General features: G+C 40.2%; 1 protein-coding gene across 3 annotated transcripts in view; it reads left to right on the forward strand.

The window, feature by feature from the left end:
* The window catches only part of LOC134223259 (zinc finger protein jing homolog), a 443857-nt gene that overhangs the window by 347404 nt on the left and 73152 nt on the right, over positions 1-23301 (forward strand). The window contains exons 1-2 of one of the 3 annotated variants that reach the window (XM_062702407.1): positions 3445-3877; positions 4030-4127. The exons of 1 other annotated variant lie outside the window; for it this stretch is intronic. The gene's annotated coding sequence lies outside the window, so the exon portion shown is untranslated. Of the gene's footprint in view, positions 1-3444; positions 3878-4029; positions 4128-23301 lie in introns of those variants that run through there. One more of the 3 variants, XM_062702410.1, reaches the window with a different exon arrangement.

A 23301-nucleotide genomic window follows, 5' to 3' on the forward strand; every position in this document is an offset into this window, starting at 1 on the left:
TTTTACACGAATCGTTTTTCATCCGATTTTTTTCACTCAAATTTCGGGACTTCCGTGGATCATTCAGACATATTTTGGGATTTACGCGTTTTTTACGTAGTTTTAATTTACGCGGCCCATATCCTCCGCGTGAAAACCGTTTCCAGTGTGTCGGTGACAGTGACAATATTTATGTAAGATTATTTACTTGCTATAACAGTTTAGCAATCGATTTTTGTGAATCAGTCAACCTCATAAGTGCATCGCAAGCTTCTTCTTCCTAAGCACTACATTCCAACTGGAACTTGGCCTGCTTTTCTTAGTAATCTATTAGCATTTCTTTAGTTATTAATTAGTATGTATCTTGCGTGACAAATACACTATGCCCAGGGTGTCGAGAATGTTTCCCACCCGAAAACATCCTAGATAGGATTAAGAATCGATCTCGCCATCTCCAGATTCTGTGGCTTTGTTCGCAAGGCTAACTGGAAACGTCAAGCCAGCATAGACGTCAAATCATTGCAACTTACAGGGCTTTTAGTAGGTGCAGTTCATTTCTGATAACTTGCACGCGCGTTTTCTTTCGTTGGTGTTGGGCATTTTCTCGCTTACGTCTATTAATGCCAGTAGATGGGTCCGGAATCTTCTTCGCTACTGCAGTGGATGCATTCTAGGAAACTTTCTTCGGCTCGTTTTTGCTGATTCCTAAGTGTCTGCCGGAGAAACGCAAAGTCCGACGCAACTCACGTGAAGGAATAATAATTAATATCAATAAGGCTCCCCCAGACCTTAGCGATTTCATCGCCGTGACACGATTCTATCGTTTGGTCGCTACAAGCAATGTTCTCTCTACATCTTTGCCAAATGTTTCAAAAAATCTAGCATAAATCAAAGATAAATCACATGATAATTAATATGCGTTAAACATTTAGGAAGAGTGCAAAGTTGAGAAAATGTAAATCGTGTAAAAACAGAACCCAATGTACATCACCAGGGTACGCAATGCTCACTCAATCTCAGGAGCACAGGATAAACAACGAAAACAGATTTACCCCGGGCTTGAAAAACTCTTGCTCATCGAACAGAAAAGTTGAAAATCTGTACATTACGTACAGCTACGTAGTTCAACGACACCTTTGCGTACAACCCGATTGGGCTGCACCTTTAAGTTTTTTACAACTTTGCCTATTGGTTCATTATTAGAATTTAACTAATAACGGAGTTAGATCGCTAGTTGCAGTAACTCAAACTAAATGATTGGAATTTTGTTATCATTTAGTCTAAGTTACTGAAACTATAGCTATAACTCCGTTACTAGTGAAATTCAAACAACGAACCATAAGGCAGAGTTGCAGAAAAACCTTCGCACTACACGCAAAAAAAAGCGTTCTTGAATTCGTGAACTAACGAGTTCACGGTGTATTTTTTCGTGAACAACAATCACGGATTCGGGAACACCAGTCACGTTTTCCAGAACGTTCCTGAAAACGTGACTATATTCCCGAATCCGTGATTGTTGTTCACGAAAAAATACACCGTGAACTCGTTAGTTCACGAATTCATGAACGCTTTTTTTTTGCGTGTAGAAGTCCACCATACAACATATTTTGAAATTCAGCTTCTGGAATGAGTTATTGACAAACTACTAAATGATCGTAACATCCTTGTTTCGAAGTAATGCCAAACTAGAACTAAAGCGTCGAGTAGTCTATATACCGGCCTTCCGACCGCGACGTCCACGGTTCGAATCCAGTCTGCCGCACTTTACTTTTAGAGTTCGATCTAACCAGTCACAGCCGACGGAACTATATTTTTCTTGCTTGTTTGTTCAAGAAAATGATAACAATGCAATTCTCACCTAAAGTGTTCGTTTCCAGTGCTCTAACGACGGAAAATTAGTGAACGGTAGTAGCAGGATCTAACCATCTATAAAAGACAGAGATCGCAGGAAGATAATGCGCGACAGTCCAGCAAAAGTCAGATCTACAGATCTATGCATGTTCAAGTTCATCTGGTCTTTTACTCGAATGAATGTCTTGAAAGCATCCAAAATTTTTATTCAAGTCTTCTGAATGTTGGTATCAATGGACTAGGAGGATCGGACGGTGTTTCAAATATAAGGTTCAGCAGTAATTGACCCAATTGGCGCTTTTTAAAAACTTTTCTAAATAAGTTCCAACTGCATAAAAAAACTTGGATATTAGAGTGGGGAGCAGTTGTATGGAAAAACGCAAACTTCGTCCGATCAAGTGAGATCAAGGTTTTTCTGAATCGTTGTGGGACCCCAATCAAATGTGCAAAATATGGGCTCGATTGGTTGCAACCTCGCATGCCGCATCGCGTTTTAAATTTATATGAAGATTAGTATGGGAAAACGTACATTTTTGCATGTTTGCTCCTAGTAGCTTCAATTTATCGTCAATCACGTGACTCAATACGTTAGCATATAGTCTGGAAGATGCCGAAAGACTTTGCCGAAGAAGGCACGTAGCTAGAAGGCCTACAAAAAATGTTATTACGTTTCGAAAAGTGATTGTTTAAACCATATGCAAGAAATCAATGTTTCTGCCAGCACTATCGGACAACCTATGGTTATCGATGGGCAAAACCCATCTTCCTTCTTGTCGGATTTTTTTCCTTGTGAAATGATTCCGGATAGCTCCCATTAGCTCTAAAGCCCTATAAAATCAATTACTTTTATATAACACTCAGTTAAATTATTGGTCTACGTAGTATGGCAGTGCTGGCAGAATAAACGATTTTTTGCCTATGGTTTGAACACTCAATGTTCGAAGCGTTATAACTTTTTTCGTGGACGTTCCAGCAACGTGCCTTCTTCAGCAAAGTTTTTCGTCATCCTTTGGGTTATACTTTAACGCAATGTGCAACTTGGTTTACGATGAACTGAAACCTCTAGTAGTAGAAATGCAAAAATATACGTTTTCCCATACTAATTTCCATACAAACTCCAAACGCGATGCGGAAAGCGAGGAAGCAACCAATCGGTCCCAAATTCTGCACAGTTGTTCAGGACCCAGAATAGCTTCGAAAAACCATTGATTTGAAAAAATGACCATGACGCCCCACTCTACTGGATATATTTCTAGATTTCAAGTCCTCTTAGCGAATCCGTATGTATATAAATATATATTAATATGATTCAGTTGTGTCCGTAATTCTTAATTTTCAATAAAATCAAATAAATTAATAAATAATTCTAAATCAATCCATATGAAGTATCGAGAAAGCATCAATTTTCGATTTTTGACCACCTTAACCCCCACAATGACGGCGATGACGGCTGCAGCCAGTGATGCAATTCGCTCCGGTTCGTGGCATGGCTTACAACAATAACAATATATGAGTTCTGCTTGGAGCTCCAAAAAAGGGAGCAAGGACAAGGCTGTGATTGGGTAGTTGTTGGATGATGTTTATCATGATGTCGGGTAGACGACGACTATACTCGCTTGCAGCAGTGTGCAGTTTGAGTGGCAGCCGGTTCCGAGTTGTGTTCGAATCGTGCTATTTTTTTGCGGTCAGGGTTGCGTGGCGGCATTTATTAGCGTTTACTACCGTTCCAATGTTTGTGTATTGATCAGATCGTGTGATTCAATTTGGGACGGCGGCGCTACAACGTTCTTTATTAGAGCTCGTAAGGTTCCGCACTAGCACAAAGCGCAGTGCAGTGTTATGACACAACCTTCAATACTCTGACAAATGACCCGTCATGAAGCCATTCAAGCTTTCAAAACAAAGCAAACCTCGAGACAATCCCATCGCCCCTTCCGAGCCCTTCTCGGTCTAATCCCAACCGATAATGTGGCTACCTTCCCGCGTGGTTCACCTTCTCAGTCGGACAGACAATCCTCTTTCAGCAGTCATCATCAATCGAAGCCCGGTAGGCAGGCAAAGAATCCATCTACTAAGCAAGCTCGAAACAAAGAAATGACAGACAACAACAGCACGTCCTACAATAAAATACCACACCAGAAACAACTGGAAGCACACTAACCAGATTCTCGTCTTTCTCCTTCTTGACTTTATTTGCAGGTAAGGACCAACAACGCCGAACCGGTTTCCGTTCATTGACCGCCAGCTGCAGCAACAGCAACCACAACAACATCTCCCTTGAACTGAAATCAGGCAGAGTACGTATGCATCCGGAATAATCGACATTTGGTCGAAAGCATCTTCGATCGAAGGAACATTTGATCGAAAATGATCGTTTGACCAAACGTTCGCACGATAATGATTACTAAATGCCATTGGATCAAATACCAAATGTAGATATGAAAAAGCAACCACCAGAAAGCCGAGATTTGAAATCTGATTGAACACGCGGCATAACCTTCGCTCGAATTCACTACCCGCATGGCACGTCGCCGCCGTCGTCGTTGCTCGGAGGCAGTGTTTTTTTTCTGTACATATTTGAAATGTGAGTTCGAGACCTTTTGATGTTACGCCGACACCACTACTGAACGAACGGCGGCGCGCACATTAAAAACAGTTCTCTGGCTATAGGGCCAATTATTTATGGCGAAGGCGGATTCGTCTATTCGACGGGAGCATCTTGAATCGTGAAGGGCTACCGGTTACGATTTACGATACAGCCCATTTGTGAATCAGTTTCATTCATGCGGAGGTTGCGAGAAGATTTGGCGATTGGCGGAAATAGAATTTAGTTTTTTTTGAATGGCTAAAATGAAACTAGTTAATGGATAGGCTAGAAGAACGTCACACTTAGTTTCATTTATCGACCTCTACTGTGATACCTACTATATTGGTTTTGGGTTTTGGGCATTTTAACCGAGCTTCAGCTAACAAAATGTTAGGTTGCCTGGCAACAAAAAATGTTCAGCTGATTTTCGGCATTCCTTTGCTGAACTTCCAAAAGAACATGTTGCCGAGCAGTCGGCTGTGCAAATCTCGAAATTGTTCAGCTGAGTTTTGGCAATCAAAATTACCTAAATGCCGGAGCACAATGGATATCTTTCGCTTAGGTTTTAGTTTGCGTTTTGTAATCCGTTTGAAAACGCAAAATGGATAAGCAACCCACAATTAGAGTTTCTATCCCGGGACATCCCGGGACAAAAAATCCCGGGATTTAGGAAAATTCGGGATTTCCCGATTCCCGGGATATTATTTTTGAATCCCGAAAATCCCGGGACAAAAAATACTGTTTCGCAAACAGTGTAATTTTTCTTCTTACAAAAGTTATTTGTTTTGAACGCGAAACCCAACTTAGGTGATAAACTCATCTCATATTTTTATACCTCCCATCAAACTTTTTTTTTTTTTCAAGTTTGTTTATTTGGTAGGCTCAGGCATGTATACGGAGCCAAAGTTTTTTGTGATGCACAATCAATATCATCTTGTTATTAAATTATTAAGAGAGGAACAGACTTGAAAATATCGGAGATAGTTAATAGAACACCTTCGCAAAAAATATTAGATTCCCTTATACCACTCAATGGAGGGCAACTGACTGATACTTTTTCCAGCAGCTACAGCTCTCTATTAATTAGACGACAAGTATCTACAGTACAAGATCAGCTACATCTATTTGGCGCCTGCTTCCTACCCATCTCCGGTATACAGCGAGGTTGTGTACACTATCTGATATTCATCTTGCTAATCTCCTCGCGCCATCCAACATTAAGGCAGTCTTCCTGAGCTTCTTGCCTCCAAAACAATTCTTGATCCAATTCATGTCCTTCCAATCGACGTCCGTACAACCAACTTTCCAGCAAATGCGCAAGTACAAGTGGTCCGACCCAGATGCTCTACCTATTTTTGCCTTTCTCGTATACTAAGTATACGGTAAAGGCTATATGATCGCTTCAAAAACAAACTTTTTATAGAAGGCCCGGAGACCCATAGTGTTATATACCGATCGACTCAGCTCGACGAATTGAGGTGATGTCTGTGTGTATGTGTGTGTGTGTGTGTGTGTGTGTGTGTGTGTGTGTGTGTGTGTGTGTGTGTGTGTGTGTGTGTGTGTGTGTGTGTCTGTGCGCACTCACCCAAAAAAAAATGTCACTCATTTTTCAGGTACTTATCCTTAACCGATTTACTCGCAACAAGTTGCATTCGACGCAGGATACTCTACCATTGTTTCCTATTGAAAATTGGTCAGATCGGATTATGGGCTCGGAAGTTATGGCCAAAATACCACTTTTTTTATTAAAAAAATGAGTGAAAAAATGTCACTCATTTTTCAGGCATTTATCCTTAACCGATTTACTCGCAACATGTTGCACTCGACGCAGGATACTCTACCGATGTTTCCTATTGAAAATTGGTCAGATCGGACTATGGGATCGGAAGTTATGGCCAAAATTCCACTTTTTTATAGAAAAAATGAGTAAAAAAATGTCACTCATTTTTCAGGTACTTATCCTTAACCGATTTACTCGCAACAAGTTGCATTCGACGCTGGATTTGGAAATTGGTCAGATCGGGCTATGGGCTCGGAAGTTATGGCCAAAATACCACTTTTTTTGATCAAAAAAAGGAGTAAAAAAATATCACTCATTTTTCAGGCACTTATCCTTAACCGATTTACTCGCAACATGTTGCACTCGACGCAGAATACTCTCCCATTGTTTCCTATTGAAAATTGGCCAGATCGGACTATGGGCTCAAAAGTAATGGCCAAAATACTATTTTTATAATGCACGAGAAAGGCACCATCACCGCTAGGTGGATTAATCAGGGTTTTTTGGTTCTTGCTGCTGACCATCTCCTGGCCAAAGCTTCGCTTGGACTCATGCTAACCAACAAGTAAACTACAGAAAGTTCGAACCTCCCACTAAATTCTGTACGGCGCTACCCATGACTTTCGCAGCCAATGCATGATCCCACGATGCCACGAAACTTATGCGCCCGATCCATGGATCCCGAATTGTGATTAAGTTTCTGTAGATAATCCATCGACACTATGTTTAAGATCCTAAATCTTCCTGGACCATAATCTGTTCCAGGGTGGTTAATCGATAAATTATCGTCGCCTACTTCGATAACGATAAAGGTTGTACGATGATGTTTTGTTGAAGATAAGGTGAGCGTTGATTTAACCTTATCGTTATAGAGTACTCGTTGATTTATCGATAATTCTCGGGTACTTATTCAAAAGGACGTATGTGATTTTGTAAATAAAGTTTCAAACGTCGATTAGTCGAATCTGATGGCACTCCCACGCAAATCATCACCACAGACAGGCAGGGGAAGCCTTCGGCTACCTGTTGGTGGTATTGGTTTGCGTGAGAGTGTCATCAGATTGGTCGAATCAACGTTTGAATCTTTGTTTACAAAATCACATACCTGAGAATTATCGATTCTACTGCGCATCTTCCATCTTTCGTATTTAGGGTATTGAACGCATATTCAAAACAGTGCAAACAGTCAAGCCACCTTCAACCGCCAGCGAACCCTTTTTCTCAGACTCGGCAATCATATATTCCAAAAGGTACTCTACCTTCCGAGAATAACGTAAATATTATTTACTTCTTGAAGTCGTTTTTTTTTCGAAAGAATCGATTCAAATTAGAATTATATTCAGTTCCAATTTGAACTCAATATTATCTGGTCTTTCTAAAATTAGAACTTTACCCCTGAACATTGAATAAAATCGTTTTTAAATAAAAAAAATAAGTTTTCTAAGGAAACATCGAAAAATCCCGGGATCCCGGGATTTCCCGGGATATAGGAACAAGTTCATCCCGAATCCCGGGACAACGAAAATGACCGGGAAATGGAAACTCTACCCACAATGCATACGGGTTTTGACAGTTGAGAAGTTAACATTTTTTTGTCGTTATTGGTTTCCGAATACAGGGTCCGGCAATTGAATTTCTACATAAGTGAGTAAAAGTAATATAACCAGTACTGGATTTTTAATTTTCAATGTGAGATGTCACGCGATGTTTACATATCTGCCCCTTTCAATATCTATAGAAACGCGAAAAATGAATGACATGTCACAAAAATCTCAAATAATATTTGTCTCTTGACAGGGCTGAAAGTGTGCAATATCTGCTTTATTTTTATGTTTATTTCCACTTTTAACCCGACGAATTAAAGAAATTTGATTAATTTGTCGACTAGTCACTATTCTTCGCATATATATCTATAAAAATAATTTAGAAATTTTAATTTTAAAATAGAGCACATCTTTTAACGACTGTTTTTCATGCGACATTGATAAAAAAAACCCACGATTCTTTCATCTGGTTGTCTGAGATAGAAAAAGGCGCTGTGCTCTCTGTCTTATGATGATCACCGTACCGAATATAATACAAAATACATATTGGGTATTGGTTCTACAAAACGTCGTCGAACCGTTGACACGTCGTTTTTTTTATACTAGGGATTGCGTCTTACGACAGTATAAGACGCCGGCTGAACAAGTGAAGAAACCCCAGCAAAGGGGTTTTCAGCTAAGAGCGGCCAGCGAGTTCGCTTGACACATACCTTATGCATTTCACTGCCAGGAGTATTTTGGAGGCCGCGGCTCTTCTAAAACATCATGGCAGCGACATCTAGTGGCCTCTGGTAAAATAACACAAGAGCACCTGCGGGCCTCGTACGATGTGTTCCTCAATCGTCTGCGACGAGTGAAATTTCCAAAGAATAACTCTAAAAATATCTAGGAATTCCTCTGGAAGTTCTTCAAGGAATTCCTCCAGAAAGTTCTCCAGGAATTCCTTCGGAAAGTTCTCCAGGAATTCCTTCGGAAAGTCCTCCAGGAATTCCTCCGGAAGTTCTTTCATTAATTCCTTCGGAAATTGCTCAAAGAATTCCTTCAGGAAATCCCACTATAGTACCTCAGTAAGAACCTCCAGGAGTTCTTCCGGCCGCACGTTCCTTCAGAAATTTCTTCAGACATTTCTTCAAGTTACTCCAGAAACTCTGTCGGCAGTTATTCCAGGAATTCCTTCGGAAGTACCTCCAGGCCTTCCGAAGTTGCTCTAGGAATTTCTTCGAAAGTTCCTTCAAAAATTCCTCAGGAGTTCCTCCAGAATTTTCTTCGAAAGTTTCTCCTTGCTTTTTTTCGGAAGTTCCTCTAGGAAAGAATTTTCTTCGGAAATTCCTCCGAAAATTTCTCCAGGAATTCATTCGGAAAGACATCCAGGAATTCCTTCAGAAAGTCCTTCAGGAATTCCTCCGGTAGTTCCTCCAGGAATTCCGTCGAAAGATCTTTCAGGAATTCCTTCGGAAACTTCTCCAGAAATTCCTCCGGAAGCTCTTCCATTAATTCCTCCGGAAATCCGGAGGAATCTCCAGGAATTCTTCCGAAAGTTCCTCCAAGAATTCCTCCGCAAGTTCCTTCAGAAATTTCTTCAAGAATTCCTCCCCGAAGTCCCCCAGGAATCTATCTAGAAGAAGAATTCCTTCGAAAGTTCCTCTAACAATTCCTCGAGAGTTCTTCCAGAAATTTCTTCGAAAGTTTTTTTCGGAAGTTTCTCTAGGAACTCCTTCGGAAATTTCTTCTGGAATTCTTTTGGAAATTCCTCCTGGAATTCCTTCGGAATGCCATCAAGGAATTCCTTCGGAATTTCCTCCTGGAATTTTTTTCGAAAGTTCCTCCAGGAATTCCTTCGAAAGATCCTCCAGGAAGCTCCACCAGGAATACCTTCGAAAGTTTCTCCAGGAATTCCTTCAGAAGTCCCTCCGGGAATTCCTTCGAAAGCTCCTCCAAGTGTTACTTCGGAAGTTCTTCAGGGAATTCCTTCGAAAGTTCCTCCGGGAATTCCTTCGGAAGTTCCTCTAGGAATATCGTCAGAAGTTTCTTCGGAAATTTCTCCAGGAATTCCTTCAGAAGTCCCTCCGGGAATTCCCTCGGAAGTTCCTCCAGGAATACCGTCAGAAGTTTCTTCTGAAGTTCCTCCAGCAATTCCTTCGAAAGTTCTTCCAGGAATTCCTCCGGAAGTTCCTCCGGGAATTCCTCCGGACGTTCCGTCAGGAATTCCTCCAAAAATTTCTCAAGAAATTCCTCCAGAAGTTCTTCCGGAAGTCCCTTTCAGGAATTCCTCCAGAAGTTCGTCCAGGAATTCCTCCATAAGTTCCTCCAGGAATTCCTCCAGAAGTTCCTTCAGGAAGTCCTACGGAAGTCCCTCCAGGAATTCCTTTGGGAGATCCTCCAGCATTTCCTCCGAAAGCTCCTCCAGCAATTCCTCCGAAAGTTTCTCCAGGACTTCTCCCGCAGGAATTTTCGGAGGGATTTCCGGAGGAAATCCTTTAAGAACTTCCTCAGAAATGCCAGGAGAAACTTCCAGAGGAATGCCTGTAGGATCTTCCGGAAGAATTCCTGGAACATTTTTCGGAAGAATTTTCGGAGAAATTCCTAAAGGAACTTCCGAAGGAATTCCTGGAGAAACTTCCAGAGGGAATCCTGAAGGGTTTTCCGAAGAATCTTCCGAAGGAACGTTTAAGGAAATTCTCGGGGGGAACTTTCGAAGGAATTCCCGAAGGAACTATTGAAGGAATTCCCGAAGGAACTTTCAAAGGTATTTCCGGAGGAACGTCCTAAGAAATTCTCGGAAAAACTTCCCAACGAATTCCTGGACGAACTTTCAATGGACTTCCTTAAAAAATTTCCTAAGGAATTCCCGGAAAAATATCTTCAAGAATTCCTGGAGGAACTTCAGAAGGAATTGGAGGAACTTCCGAAGGAGTTTCTGGTGGAACTTTCGAATGAGAACATCCTCCAGGAATTCCTCCGGAAGATCCCCCAGGAATTCCTCCGGAAGTTCCTCCGAGAAATCCTTCGGAATTTTCTCCAAGAATTCCTTCGGAAGTTCCTTCAGGAATTCCTTCGGAAGTTCCTCCAGGAATTCCTTCGGAAGATACTCCAGCAACTCCTTCGCAAGTTTATCCAAGAATTCCTCCGGAATTTCCTGCACGCATTTTTCCGGAAATTCCTCCACGAATTCCTGCGGAAGTTTCTTCAGGAATTCTCCCGCAGGAATTTTCGGAGGAATTTCCGGAGGGATTCCCGAAGGAACTTCCAAAGGATCTCCTGAAGGAACTTTCGAAGGAATTCTCGTAAAAACTTCCGGATAATCTTTCGAATCTCCGAAAGCATTCCTGGCGGATTTTCCGGAGTTTCCTTTCGAGTTAAAATCTTTTGTGTATAATTTACTACGATGCTGGGTCATTAGGCTGAAGGCCATTAGGCCGAATGGTCATTAGGCCGAACGGTCATTAGGGCGAATGAGAACTGGGGAGTAGAAGTGAGTAGTGCGAAGTGAAGAAGAAGTAGAATGGAAGAAGTAAAAAGGAAAGAAGGAAGAAAGAAGACAGAAGAAGGAAGAAGGAAGAAAGAAGAAGCAAGAAAGAAGAAGGAAGAAGAAAGAAAGAAGCAAGACGGGAGAAAGAAGGAAGAAAACGGAAAAAAGAAGGAAGAAGAAAGAAGGTAGAAGGAAGAGGGAAGAAGAAAGAAGGAAGACAGAAAAAGGAAGAAGGTAGGAGGAAAAAGGAAGAAAGGAGAAGGAAGACGGGAGAAGAAGAAGGAAGAAGCAAGATAGAAGAAGGAAGAAGAAAGAAAGAAACAAGACGGGAGAAGGAAGAAAACGAAAGAAGAAGGAAGAAGAAAGGAGGTAGACAGAAAAAGGAAGAAGGTAGAATAAAAAGGAAGAAGGAGGAAGGAAGAAGAAAAGGCAGACGGGAGAAAGAAGGAAGAAGAAAGGAAGAAGAAAGAAGGTAGAAAAAAGAGGGAAAAGAGGGAAGAAGAATGAAGAAGAAAGAAGGAGAAAGAAAGAAGCAAGAAGGCCAAAAGAACAAGTAAAAAGGAAGAAGGAAGAAGAAAGAAGGAGGAAGGAAGAAGGAAGAAATAATAAGGAAGAAAGGAGGAGGACGAAGGAAGAAGAAAGAAGGATGAAGAATGAGGGAAGGAGGAAAAAGGAAGAAGGAAGAAGGAAAAAGGAAGAGGGAAAAGGAAGAAGGGAGAAGGAAGAAGGAAAAAGAAAGAAGGAAAAAGGATGGATGAGGGAAGCAGGAAGAAGGAAGGAGGAAGAGGGAAGAAGGAAAAGGAAAAGGAAGAAGGAAGAGAGAAGAAGAAAAAAGAAGAAATAAGAAAAAGAAGGAAAACGGAAGTAGGAAAAAGAAAGAAGGAAAAAGAAAGAAGGAAGAAGGAAGAAGGAAAAAGGAAGAAAGAAGAAGGAAAACGAATGAAGAAAGAAGGAAAAAGGAAGAAGGAAGATGAAAAAGGAAGAAGGAAGAAGGAAGAACGAAGAAGGAAGAAGGATGAGTGAAGGGGGAAGAAGGAAGAAAGAAGGAGGAAAAAAGAAGAAGGGGTAAGGAAGAAGACAGATTGAGAAAATGCGAGAAGGGAGAAGGAAGAAGCGGTAAGGTGAAGAAAGAACTTCTCATTTTTCACCTTTTGCTCCTTTTAGCTAATTCAGCCTAATAGCCATTCGGCCTATGGCCGTTCGGACTAATGACCATCCGGCCTAATGGCCATTCGGCCTAATGACCGTTCGGCCTAATGGCCTGACACCATTTACAACTATCATTGAGCATGAAAGTCTGTTGCAAATGGCACAGATTTCATTGAAAGGCAATTGATCTTTCCCGTCAAAAATTTTGATTCGCGCAATCGATTCTTTATTTTATTTAAGGTTAACCTTGCCAATTGACCTTTCCCGTCAAAAATTATATCTCCTTTTATCGTCTCAGTCAATTCTTTGGCTTATTCAAGGTCAACTTTTCTAAAGAAGCCATCTTTTTCGAGGCCTCTAACTATTTAACAAATCTGAAACAAAAACCGAAAAAGTGCTGCACGTGTGAACCGGTCTGAAAAATTCTTCCGATGTTCGTTCAAAGTCAGGCAAATATTAGGCCAATCTTGGAAAAACAGCACTTTTTCGATTTTTTATTTTAAATTTTAAGAATATGGGTTCATTGGGAAAGTTGACTATAAATAAAATAAAGAATCGAGTGAGCGTATAAAAAATGTTTACGGGAAAGGTCAATTAACGCGGAGTTGTTGAACAGATTTGTGCAGTTTTTGTTAACTTGACGTGGATTTTTCGGAGGAAGAATTTCTGATCGGATTTTATCAAGGATTTGTCTCTGGGTAAATATTTGAACCGTCGTTGATCGGCCCTCACGAAAACCAGCCTTGTATTCGCCGACGATGGTATCAATCTGTTGAACAGAATACGGGACATAGTTGTGAACGCCGCATTTAGCAGGGTTATTCCTCGGTAAGTGGCGCACTCCAGTCTGGCCCTTTTCTTATAGAGAGAGCAAATCAGACTGACCAACCAGCTAACAGGAAAATCCTCGTCTCCCAATATTTCGACATAATATGGTGCAGAACTTCATAAAGCTACTCACTGCCATGTTTGAGAAGTTCAGCCGGGAGCAGGTTTTTCCCCGCAGCCTTATTGTTTTTCAACTCGTTTAAGGCTTGTACATCGTGGCTAATGTTTAAAATGTTCACCGATTCGTCGTCACTTCCACTGTTCAACAAATGTCTCGAAGTGTTGCTTCCACCTGGCAGTCACTTCCGTCCTATCTATCAGGAATTTCCCTTCTTTTTCCAAATTTGTTTATTTGGTAGGCTCAGGCGTGTATGACACTTTAAGGAGCCATGGTTCTTTGTGATATATACAATCAATATCATTTTATAATATAGTTAGTAAGAGAAGGGTAGAAGCCACCGTACTCGTGGTGACTCGAGGTTAGTTTACAATGTTTAAGGATGGACGGGGCTTAGGATTCGGGATCAGGGAATTTCGGCTGCTTATCCGGGCATTTGGCGTAAGGGACGATGTGGCGTGTCCTCGTGCTCGAGGATTCGTTCGACTGGGAGCATCTTCCGGATGGCCTGAGTAACGGAGATCTACGGAACATAGGACAGAGACAGTACAAAAAAACTTTGACAAAATAAAATAAAAAAAAAATAGATTTTGATGTCAGAATCACAAATTCCATTCTTGGCCGTTGCACATGACGGGAGATGGCGCTGTATTCCTCCGCACGCCATTGACAGTCTCATAAAACCTACGCATATCGCTCTGCTCGTTCTTCTCGACTGTCAAATTCTGACACTCCACATTGAACCAACCCGTGCTGGATGACATCTACGCAGCGCCTATCACTTCTCGCGCTGTTCTGCTCACCGTTCCATGGATGTACTCCCATAGATCGTTGATGTTGTCACTAACGTTGACTGCGCATGTCGAGCTTCTGATCCAACCGATACTCCTTCTGGCGTCAATCGCTGAATATTGTGAGGCCACAATATTATTTATTATTTTTCAGACTAAGGCTTGCATACCATGTTCCATTTACGATTCTATACCAACAGCGACAGAATCATAATCGACAAGCGACGTCTTGGGGGAACCCTAATGGAGAAATCAACATACGATTTTTAAACGATTGTCACTCTTTGGCAAATTTTCATTAATGACTACTCTTGCCAAAACAGTTAATATGAGAAGAACAGTAGTGCGACTTTTGTTTGAATCTCCGAATAAACCACAGAGATCGCTAGAACTCTTATTCAACGCCGAGCAGTATATTAGCAGGTTGACCCGTCTAAGGCCACGAAAGGACCTGCTTTTTTAATTATTGAATCTTTGTTCCAAGCCATGTAACATAAGCCTCGACTCTTGAAATTTGTATTATTGTAAAAAAAATGTAAATAAAAATGAAACCAAAGCTTTATTTCTTTTTTACCCTTGCCCTCCGCCATATTCATTGGTCGATTTCAATCGACCTCTATGATCTGTTCGCGTTGCCACACACAGGGAGGCAGGTCAGCCGCGCAATCGCGATCCATTAACTAATTATAGATCGGAGAAACGGCCGGCGCGCGGTAGTATTCTACGCGCAATTTCATATGGGTTGGCTCCCGATGGGGAAGATCAATGAAACTCGGTTGGTTGGACGGAATCGAAAGTTTTCGCCCGCATTGTGTGCAAGCCTACTTCAAGATTGGAGAGCGAAGTGGAATCGTGCAGAAGCCACCGCTTCCGCGCCGCCAGCCGATCATTTGCGTAGGATGATGAGGGCAGAAGGAAGTGACCAATTAATGCTGTAGAACGTTTTTTTATAATGTGTAATTTGGCTTCTAACTCACTCGCGCGCTAATAGTGGAAGGCAATGGTTGAGTAGCATTGGAAGTTCTTGAGCTGTGCGGTAATCGCTGCGAGGGGATTTGCGAATGGGTTGAAGAACATGGAAGAGAATAAGACGGTTCATTTAATTGTCAAGAACTTTTACTTTTCAGATTGAGAGGCGAATTCGCGAAGCTTCCTTCCTCCCAAATGAAGTGCAATGAAATTGTGTTACGTTTCATACAATGGGCTCTTGTTTTACATTTGTATTGGTTCGATCGTTCGGTATATACTGATAGTGCTGAGTACTTATTTTAAGACCTGATTTTATCGTAGCTCAACCAACATTCACAGAATCAGACCATCATGGTTCTAACGATATCGAAAACCTATAAATACCGCTCTCCCATCATCGTCGTCAGTGTAGTAAACTTGAGTTAAAATAGTCACAATAGCCGTCCCACTCGCGTCGTCTAATCCACAAGCAAAGGCCGGCCCGAAGCACGTGACTATCCATGCTCGTCGGCCAACTATACAGCTACGTTACGTTATCAAAGGCTGCGAATTCCACCCACCTCTTACCCACTGACTGACAATATACCCTAATGCGTCCAGCAGTCGTTGCGTTGGTTTATCGCCGTCAGACGTTCCGCGAAAACCCTTCACTCTTTGTCGTTGCGGTCCGTCCGTCGCGTCGGCTGCTCCAAATAGCAGAGCGGCTCAACGGCGTGGTAAACAAAGGCTTATGTTACATGTAGCTTGATGCCTCGGTACATTTGCAATTGGATTTTTGCATAGGAAAACACTGTTTTGGTTTTGCAGGGAACACAAGAAGAGGTGTTCTTCCCAGAAATTCTTCACCGTTATGAGACAGTGGCAGTTTTTGGGCTGCAGCAAATTTCAGCGATGTAGAGTGGAATCTACAATGAAGCCTCGTAGAAGTTGACTCGAAAATTTCATACTCTATTATTATCGCTGAGTTGAGTGAAAAATATTGTTAGCTTGAAAAAAGCGAAATAAAAGAACAAAAAACATGTTACCGCAACAAAGTTGTTGAAAAATGATCGGATGGGTGGAAATGCGGGTCGTTTAAATGAAAAAAAAATCTTCAGCCAAGGAAAAATTCAAACGGAGTTAGACGCTAAAGCACAAGCGCTAATACGGTAGACAAAAAGCTATGACATAAAACCTCAGGAATGAACTAACCGACACACAATGACAAGGCGGAAAAAATGAAAAACAAAATCGAAGATCAAGGGTGGAAAACATTTTTGTAATTTTATATGCTCTGGTATTTCAAATCTCGCTCTGAGTTTCTCAGTGGCGAAACTTCAGTGGAAGAGTTCTCCTTATTGACTTTGTTTCAATGTACTGAATTTATTTTAACAAGATTACGCACGGAATACACTGATTACATTAATCTCGTGGCCAGAAGGATAAAAACCCTGATATACAATGTTGGACAAAACTATAAGACCAGAGGCCGTTTTGATACAAAATGACCAACTTTGGAGGGCTGTATCTCGGCTTGTAGTTGGCCAATCGTGCTGAAATTTTGGCTGCTCGGGGGAATTTACCTGTCATATTTTTGGGCCACGGACTTCGAACTTACAGACCTCTGAAAGGAAAATAGGAAGGATCGAAAGTATGCCACTTTTATATGGACGAAAATTGCACACGAATATCGCGCATGAACGATTTTCTTCCTATTTTTTCTCGGAGTGGCGATTGGCGTTTTTCTTTACTGCCATTGTTTCTTTAGACAAATACATTAACAGGAAAACCAGTTGTATTTCGTCTGAAAAATATAATCAACTTCCTCAGGAAATACTTCTAAATTTTCCAAAAAATATTCATCTGGATTTTTTCCGAAAATTCCTTGAAATTTCCATTGAAAGATTTCATAAATTCCCAGGGAAAATTGTTTCGAATTTCTAAATTAATATATTTGGAATTTCAAAGACAATTATTTAGTTTCTGTGAGAGATTCTTTAGAATTTTCACGAAAAATTGTTCCAAAATATAACGAAAAAATATTCAGAATTTTCGCGGACAGTTTTTTGGAATTAGCGAAAGATATTTTTTGGAATTTTCACATACGGTTCTTTGCAATATCTGCGGGCAATTGTTTCAAGGGTTGTAGGACAAAAGATCGAAGGTCAAAATGACAAAAGGTCGAAGGGTCAAAAGGTCGAAGCGACAAAAGGCCGAAACAAACAATCTGAGTCAAGAGGTCGAAAGAATAAAAGGTTGAAGGGACAAAAGGCCGGAACAAACAATCTGAGTCAAAAGGTCGAAGGTCAAAAAGTCGAAAGGACAAAAGGTCAAAGGGTGAAAAGGTCGAAGGGACAAAAGGCCGAAACAAAAAAATCTGAGTCAAAAGGTCGAAGGCCAAAAGGTCGAAAGGATGAAAGGTCGAACAAAAAATCTGAGGCAAAAGGTCGAAAGGAAAAAAGGTCGAAGAGACAAAAGGTCGAAACAAAAAATCTAAGTCAAAAGGTCGAAAGGGGCAAAAGGTCCAAAACAAACAATCTGAGTCAAAAGGACGAAAGGACAAAAGGTCGAAGGACAAAAGATCGAAGAGACAAAATGCCGAAACAAAAACTGAGTCAAAAGGTCGAAAGGACAAAAGGTCGAAGGGACGAAAGGTCCAAAACAAACAATCTGAGTCAAAAGGTCGAAAGGACAAACGGTCGAAGGTCAAAAGATCGAAGGGACAAAATGCCGAAACAAAAACTAAGTCAAAAGGTCGAAGGTTAAAAGGTCGAAAGAATGAAAGGTCGAAGGGACAAAAGGTCGAAACAAAAAAACTTAGTCAAAAGGTCGAAACAAAAAATCTTAGTAAAAAGGTCGAAAGGACAAACGGTCGAAGGTCAAAAGATCGAAGGGACAAAATACCGAAACAAAAACTGAGTCAATGAGTCAAAAGGTCGAAGGTTAAAAGGTCGAAAGAATGAAAGGTCGAAAGGACAAATGGCCGAAACAAACAGTCTGAGTCATAGGGTCAAAAGGACAGAAGGTCGAAGGGACAAAAGGTCAAAACAAAAAAACTGAGTCAAAAGGTCGAAAGGACAAACGGTCGAAGGTCAAAAGATCGAAGGGGCAAAATACCGAAACAAAAACTGAGTCAATGAGTCAAAAGGTCGAAGGTTGAAAGGTCGAAAGAATGAAAGGTCGGAAGGACAAAAGGCCGAAACAAACAATCTGAGTCAAAAGGTCAAAAGGACAAAACGTCGAAGGGTCAAAAAGTCAAAGGGTAGAAATGCCGAAACAAAAACTGAGTCAAAAGGTCGAAAGGATGAAAAGTCGAAGATACAAAAGTTCGAAACAAAAACTCTGAGTCAAAAGGTCGAAAGGACAAAAGATCGAAACAAAAAATCTGAGTCAAAAGGTCGAAGGGACAAAAGACCGAAACAAGCAATCTGAGTCAAAAGGTCGAGAGGACAAAAGGTCGAAAGGACATAAGGTCGAAGGGTCAAAAGTTCGAAGGGACAAAATGCCGAAACAAAAAATCTGAGTAAAAGGTCGAAGGTCGAAGGGAAAAAAGGTCCAAAACAAACAATCTGAGTCAAAAGGACGAAAGGACAAAAGGTCGAAGGACAAAAAATCTAAGAGACAAAATGCCGAAACAAAAACTGAGTCAAAAGGTCGAAGGTTAAAAGAATGAAAGGTCGAAGGGACAAAAGGTCAAAACAAAAAAACTGAGTCAAAAGGTCAAAAGGACAAAAGGTCGAAGGGACAAAAGGTCAAAACAAAAAAACTGAGTCAAAAGGTCGATAGGACAAACGGTCGAAGGTCAAACGATCGAAGGGACAAAATACCGAAACAAAAACTGAGTCAATGAGTCAAAAGGTCGAAGGTTAAAAGGTCGAAAGAATGAAAGGTCAAAAGGATAAAAGGCCGAAACAAACAATCTGAGTCAAAAGGTCAAAAGGACAAAAGGTCGAAGGGTCAAAAGGTCAAAGGGTCAAAATTCCGAAACAAAAACTGAGTCAAAAGGTCGAAAGGATGAAAAGTCGAAGATACAAAAGTTCGAAACAAAAAATCTGAGTCAAAAGGTCGAAAGGACAAAAGGTCGAAACAAAAAATCTGAGTCAAAAGGTCGAAGGGACAAAAGACCGAAACAAACAATCTGAGTCAAAAGATCGAAAGGACAAAAAGTCGAAGGGTCAAAAGTTCGAAGGGACAAAATGCCGAAACAAAAAATCTGAGTAAAAGGTCGAAGGTCAAAAGGTCGGAAGGATGAAAGGTCGAAGGGACAAAAGGTCTAAAAGACCAATTATAGAACTAACGGTTGTAGGGCAAAAGGTCAAGAACAAGATCGAAGGGTTTAAAGGTGAGATTGGATAAGAAATTGAAAATATAAAAAACTGAGGCAAATCGTCGAGTATTAATCAAACATTTTTTGCACATCTATGTTTATTTATGTTTCACCTGATATGTAATATTTAATTGTAGAATTTGTCCTTCTTTTGATCATAGGCTGATTTTCATTGTTGAATTTTTCATTCTTTTGTTCAAGAACTGTTTTTTTTTTTTTGGGTTTCGCATATTTACATTTATTTGTGATGAACCTGAATATATTTTATTGTTGAATTTTTCCTTATTCTAATCATATGGCATTCTCTTGAGTTTCGCATATTTATATTAATTTGTGTTTCACATGATAATATTTCATTGTTGATTTTTTTCCTTCTTGAATCAAAGGCTGTTTTTCCGAGTTTCGCATATTTATATTTATTGGCATTTCGCCTGATAATATATCATTTTACGGGAGTAAAATTTGTTTTGAAGTAAATATAAACGAATATAATAAATTTATTATTATCTCTGAAATAGGGAGGGGTATGCATTTTCCCAAATTTGCATTACGTAATTTGTGAACGGACCTTTATTAATGTTTTGTTTTATGAATTGCCCTAATGCCCTGTAATACCTTTAGAAGGGGTACTTTAAAAAAAATGTGATTTTTAATTGTTCAGATTTCAATAAGTTTTTCAATATTATAAATTTAAATACTTGTTCAAATCGGGTCAACAATTAATTCGAAACTAGAAAACAAAATTCTTTAAAGGTTGGATTCCATAAACCGCGATTTTATTTTTTTTGTCTGCAATGTATTCAGAACTTTGAAAGCAAAATTCAGATTTTGAGCGAAAACAGAAATTTTAGTCGACTATTTGTTCTGTCGACCTTTTGACATAGATTCCTTTCAAGTATTCACGGAAAACCCGTGAAAATTCTCGGAATTTCCGAGAAAGATTCTACCGGAATTCCATAGGAAATATTGGGAGTTTTTGCGTAAAAATGTTCAGTATGTAGAAGAAATTCTTTGGATTTTAAAGAGAATTTCTAAGAGAAATTTTTCGGAAGTTCCACAGATTATTTTTTGGAATTCGCACGGGATTTTTTACGGGAAATTATTTGTATTCTCCATAAAAAAAATCTTCTGAAATTGACATTTCCCGTAAAAAATTGTATCTCGGTTTATTGTCTCTGACGCTTCTTTGGCTTATTTAAGGTCAACTTTCCCAAAGAACCCATTTTTTTGAAGCCCCTAACTATTTTAAATATCGAAAACAAAAATCGAAAAAGGGCTGCATAAGTGAACCGGTCTAAAAAATTCACCCGGTGTTCGTTCAAAATCGGACGGTTGTTAAGCCAATCTTGAAAACTACACTTTTCGATATTTTGTTTCAAATTTTTAAAATACTTAGAGGCGTAATAAAATATTGGTTCTTTGGGAAAGTTGACCTGAAATAAAATAAAGAATCGATTGAGCGAACAAAAAAATTGACGGGAAAGGTCAATTCGACGGAACAAAGTTCAAAAAGAAGAAGAATCATATGGCCGAACGTCATTCGGCAAATTGAACGTAAGGCCGAAATGGTTAATAGGTCGAAAACAGTTTGACCGAAAATGTCATTTGGCCAAAAACGACACACGGCCGAACTGGTCATTTGGTCATAAAAGCAGTTTGCCTTAACAGGTCTTTTGGTCGAATAGGTCATGTAGCCAAAAATGTCGACCTGTTCGGCTAAACAACATTTTCAGTCAAATGGGGCAAATGATCCAATAGGCGTGGGTGTTCCTATAGTTGCGGTAGTGTTGTTTTCACAAAATCTACGTATTTAACGCAGCAATCCATGTAGTCATTCAAACTGTTATCCTGTCATTAGATGAAATAACGGAAAACGGTTTGGATTTCCCTCAAAATCGGTAAATTATCACTGAAATATATTATCCTTTTCTCGTCTTTGCTCCAATAGTCGCGGTAGTGCTCCCATAGTTGCAAGTCCCATATAAAAGCAATGGGATTCGCAACTATAGGAACATGAATTAAAAAATATCGCAAATATTGGAACACTGCACCAATAATTGGAGGTATCATTTTAGGCACAAACGATGGATGGTGCTGCAATTTCAAAACGTTTCTTTTGAAGCATAATTAGTGACTATTCGTTTGCATGTTTGAGGTAGGTGAAATGAAGTATGGGCTTGGTGTAAACCGACAAATAGTGGGAGAACGTGCTTAGTTCCTCCACTATTGGGTCTTTTACCCTGGTCGTTTCTAATCAGTTATGACACTGGTTCTTTCTGCAAAACTACTTTTACGGTTAAAGGATCATACCGCCCTTTCTGCCAAACGGCATTTTAAGCCAAATTACATATACGGCCAAACGAATTTTTTGACCAAATAACCAAATCATTTCGGCAAGATGAGTTTCAGTCTAACGGTTTATTTGGCCAAATGACATATTTGGCTAAACTGTTTTTGGGCCATATGGCTCTTCCCGTCGTTTAACTGAAAGTCATTGTTCGAATGCCACTTGGTCAATTGCCATTTAGTCGAATAACATTTGGCTGAATTGGACGTTTGACTGGAACGATTATTAGTTCGAATATAATTTGTCCGCAAATGTCATTTGGCTGAAGGCAACATACGGCCAAAAATGCCATTGCCAAAAGGATCATATGGTCAAAAAGTCGACCCATTTGACCTATTCGGACAAATGCCTTTCTCGTTTTGACAAAATAACACTTTTGGCCGTATGTCCAGTTCATCCAAATGAAATTTCGGATTTCGGACAAGATGTTCTAAATTCTCCAAAAAAATCTGGAGTTCAGATCAATTAATCTACCGGCCCTTAGAAGCCATGCGCATAATTTACGGTCTAGATTTGTCCAAACCGGATGTTATAAGTTCTCCAAAAAATTGTGGAGTTTAGACCAATTGATCTACCATGTCAACTGGGATCAATACAAAGTCAATAGCAACCCATTGGGTCTATACATGTATATGAAGGCTATGTGCATGATTAACGATTTGAATATTACCAAACATCTGTACAAGATATTACTGTAACATCTGTACAAGTTCTCCAAATCATTCTGGAGTTCAGACGAATTGGTCTACCAGGTCAATTGAGCTCGATATAAAGCCAAAATCAACCCATTGTGTCCAAGCAGACCTTTAAAGGCCACACACATGATGAACGATGAGGACACGTTTAAACCCTCCTTAGCCGTGCGGTAAGACGCACGGCTACAAAGCAAGATCATGCTGAGGGTGGCTGGGCTCGATTCCCGGTGCCGGTCTAGCCAATTTTCGGATTGGAAATTGTCTCGACTTCCCTGGGCATAAAAGTATCATCGTGCTAGCCTCATGATATACGAATGCAAAAATGGTAACCTGGCTTAGAAACCTCGCAGTTAATAACTGTGGAAGTGCTTAATGAACACTAAGCTGCGAAGCGAAGCGAAGAAGACATGTCTAAACCAGATGTTCTAAGCTCTCCAAATCATTCTGGAGATCAAATTAATTGGTCTACCAAGACAACTGGACTCGATTCAAAGCCAATAGCAACCCATGGGGTTCATATATGTCCTTAGAGGCTTTGCGCATGATTTACGATCTACATATATCCAAAACCGGATGTTCTAAGTTCTCCAAACCATTCTGTAGTTCAGACCAATTGATCTGCCATGTCAACTGGGATCAATACAAAGTCAATAGCAACACATGGTTAATTTACCTTAAAAAAGGACAAAACAGAAAATAGAAAAGAAAATAGGAAATAGAACTGAGCGTTCTACCAGTTTAAATTTTTTGACAGTTGACTCGTATAAAAAATGAATCTAGAACAGCTGCTGGGAAAATTAATGTTTTAGATTCATATTCAAGCTGACAGCCCCTAACGATTTGTATCACTGCTAATTTTATTCTAACTGTCATTATTTTCGAAGCTCC

This window comes from Armigeres subalbatus, chromosome 3 (assembly GCF_024139115.2).
Source record: "Armigeres subalbatus isolate Guangzhou_Male chromosome 3, GZ_Asu_2, whole genome shotgun sequence".
In the NCBI taxonomy this organism is placed as follows: Eukaryota; Metazoa; Arthropoda; class Insecta; order Diptera; family Culicidae; genus Armigeres; species Armigeres subalbatus.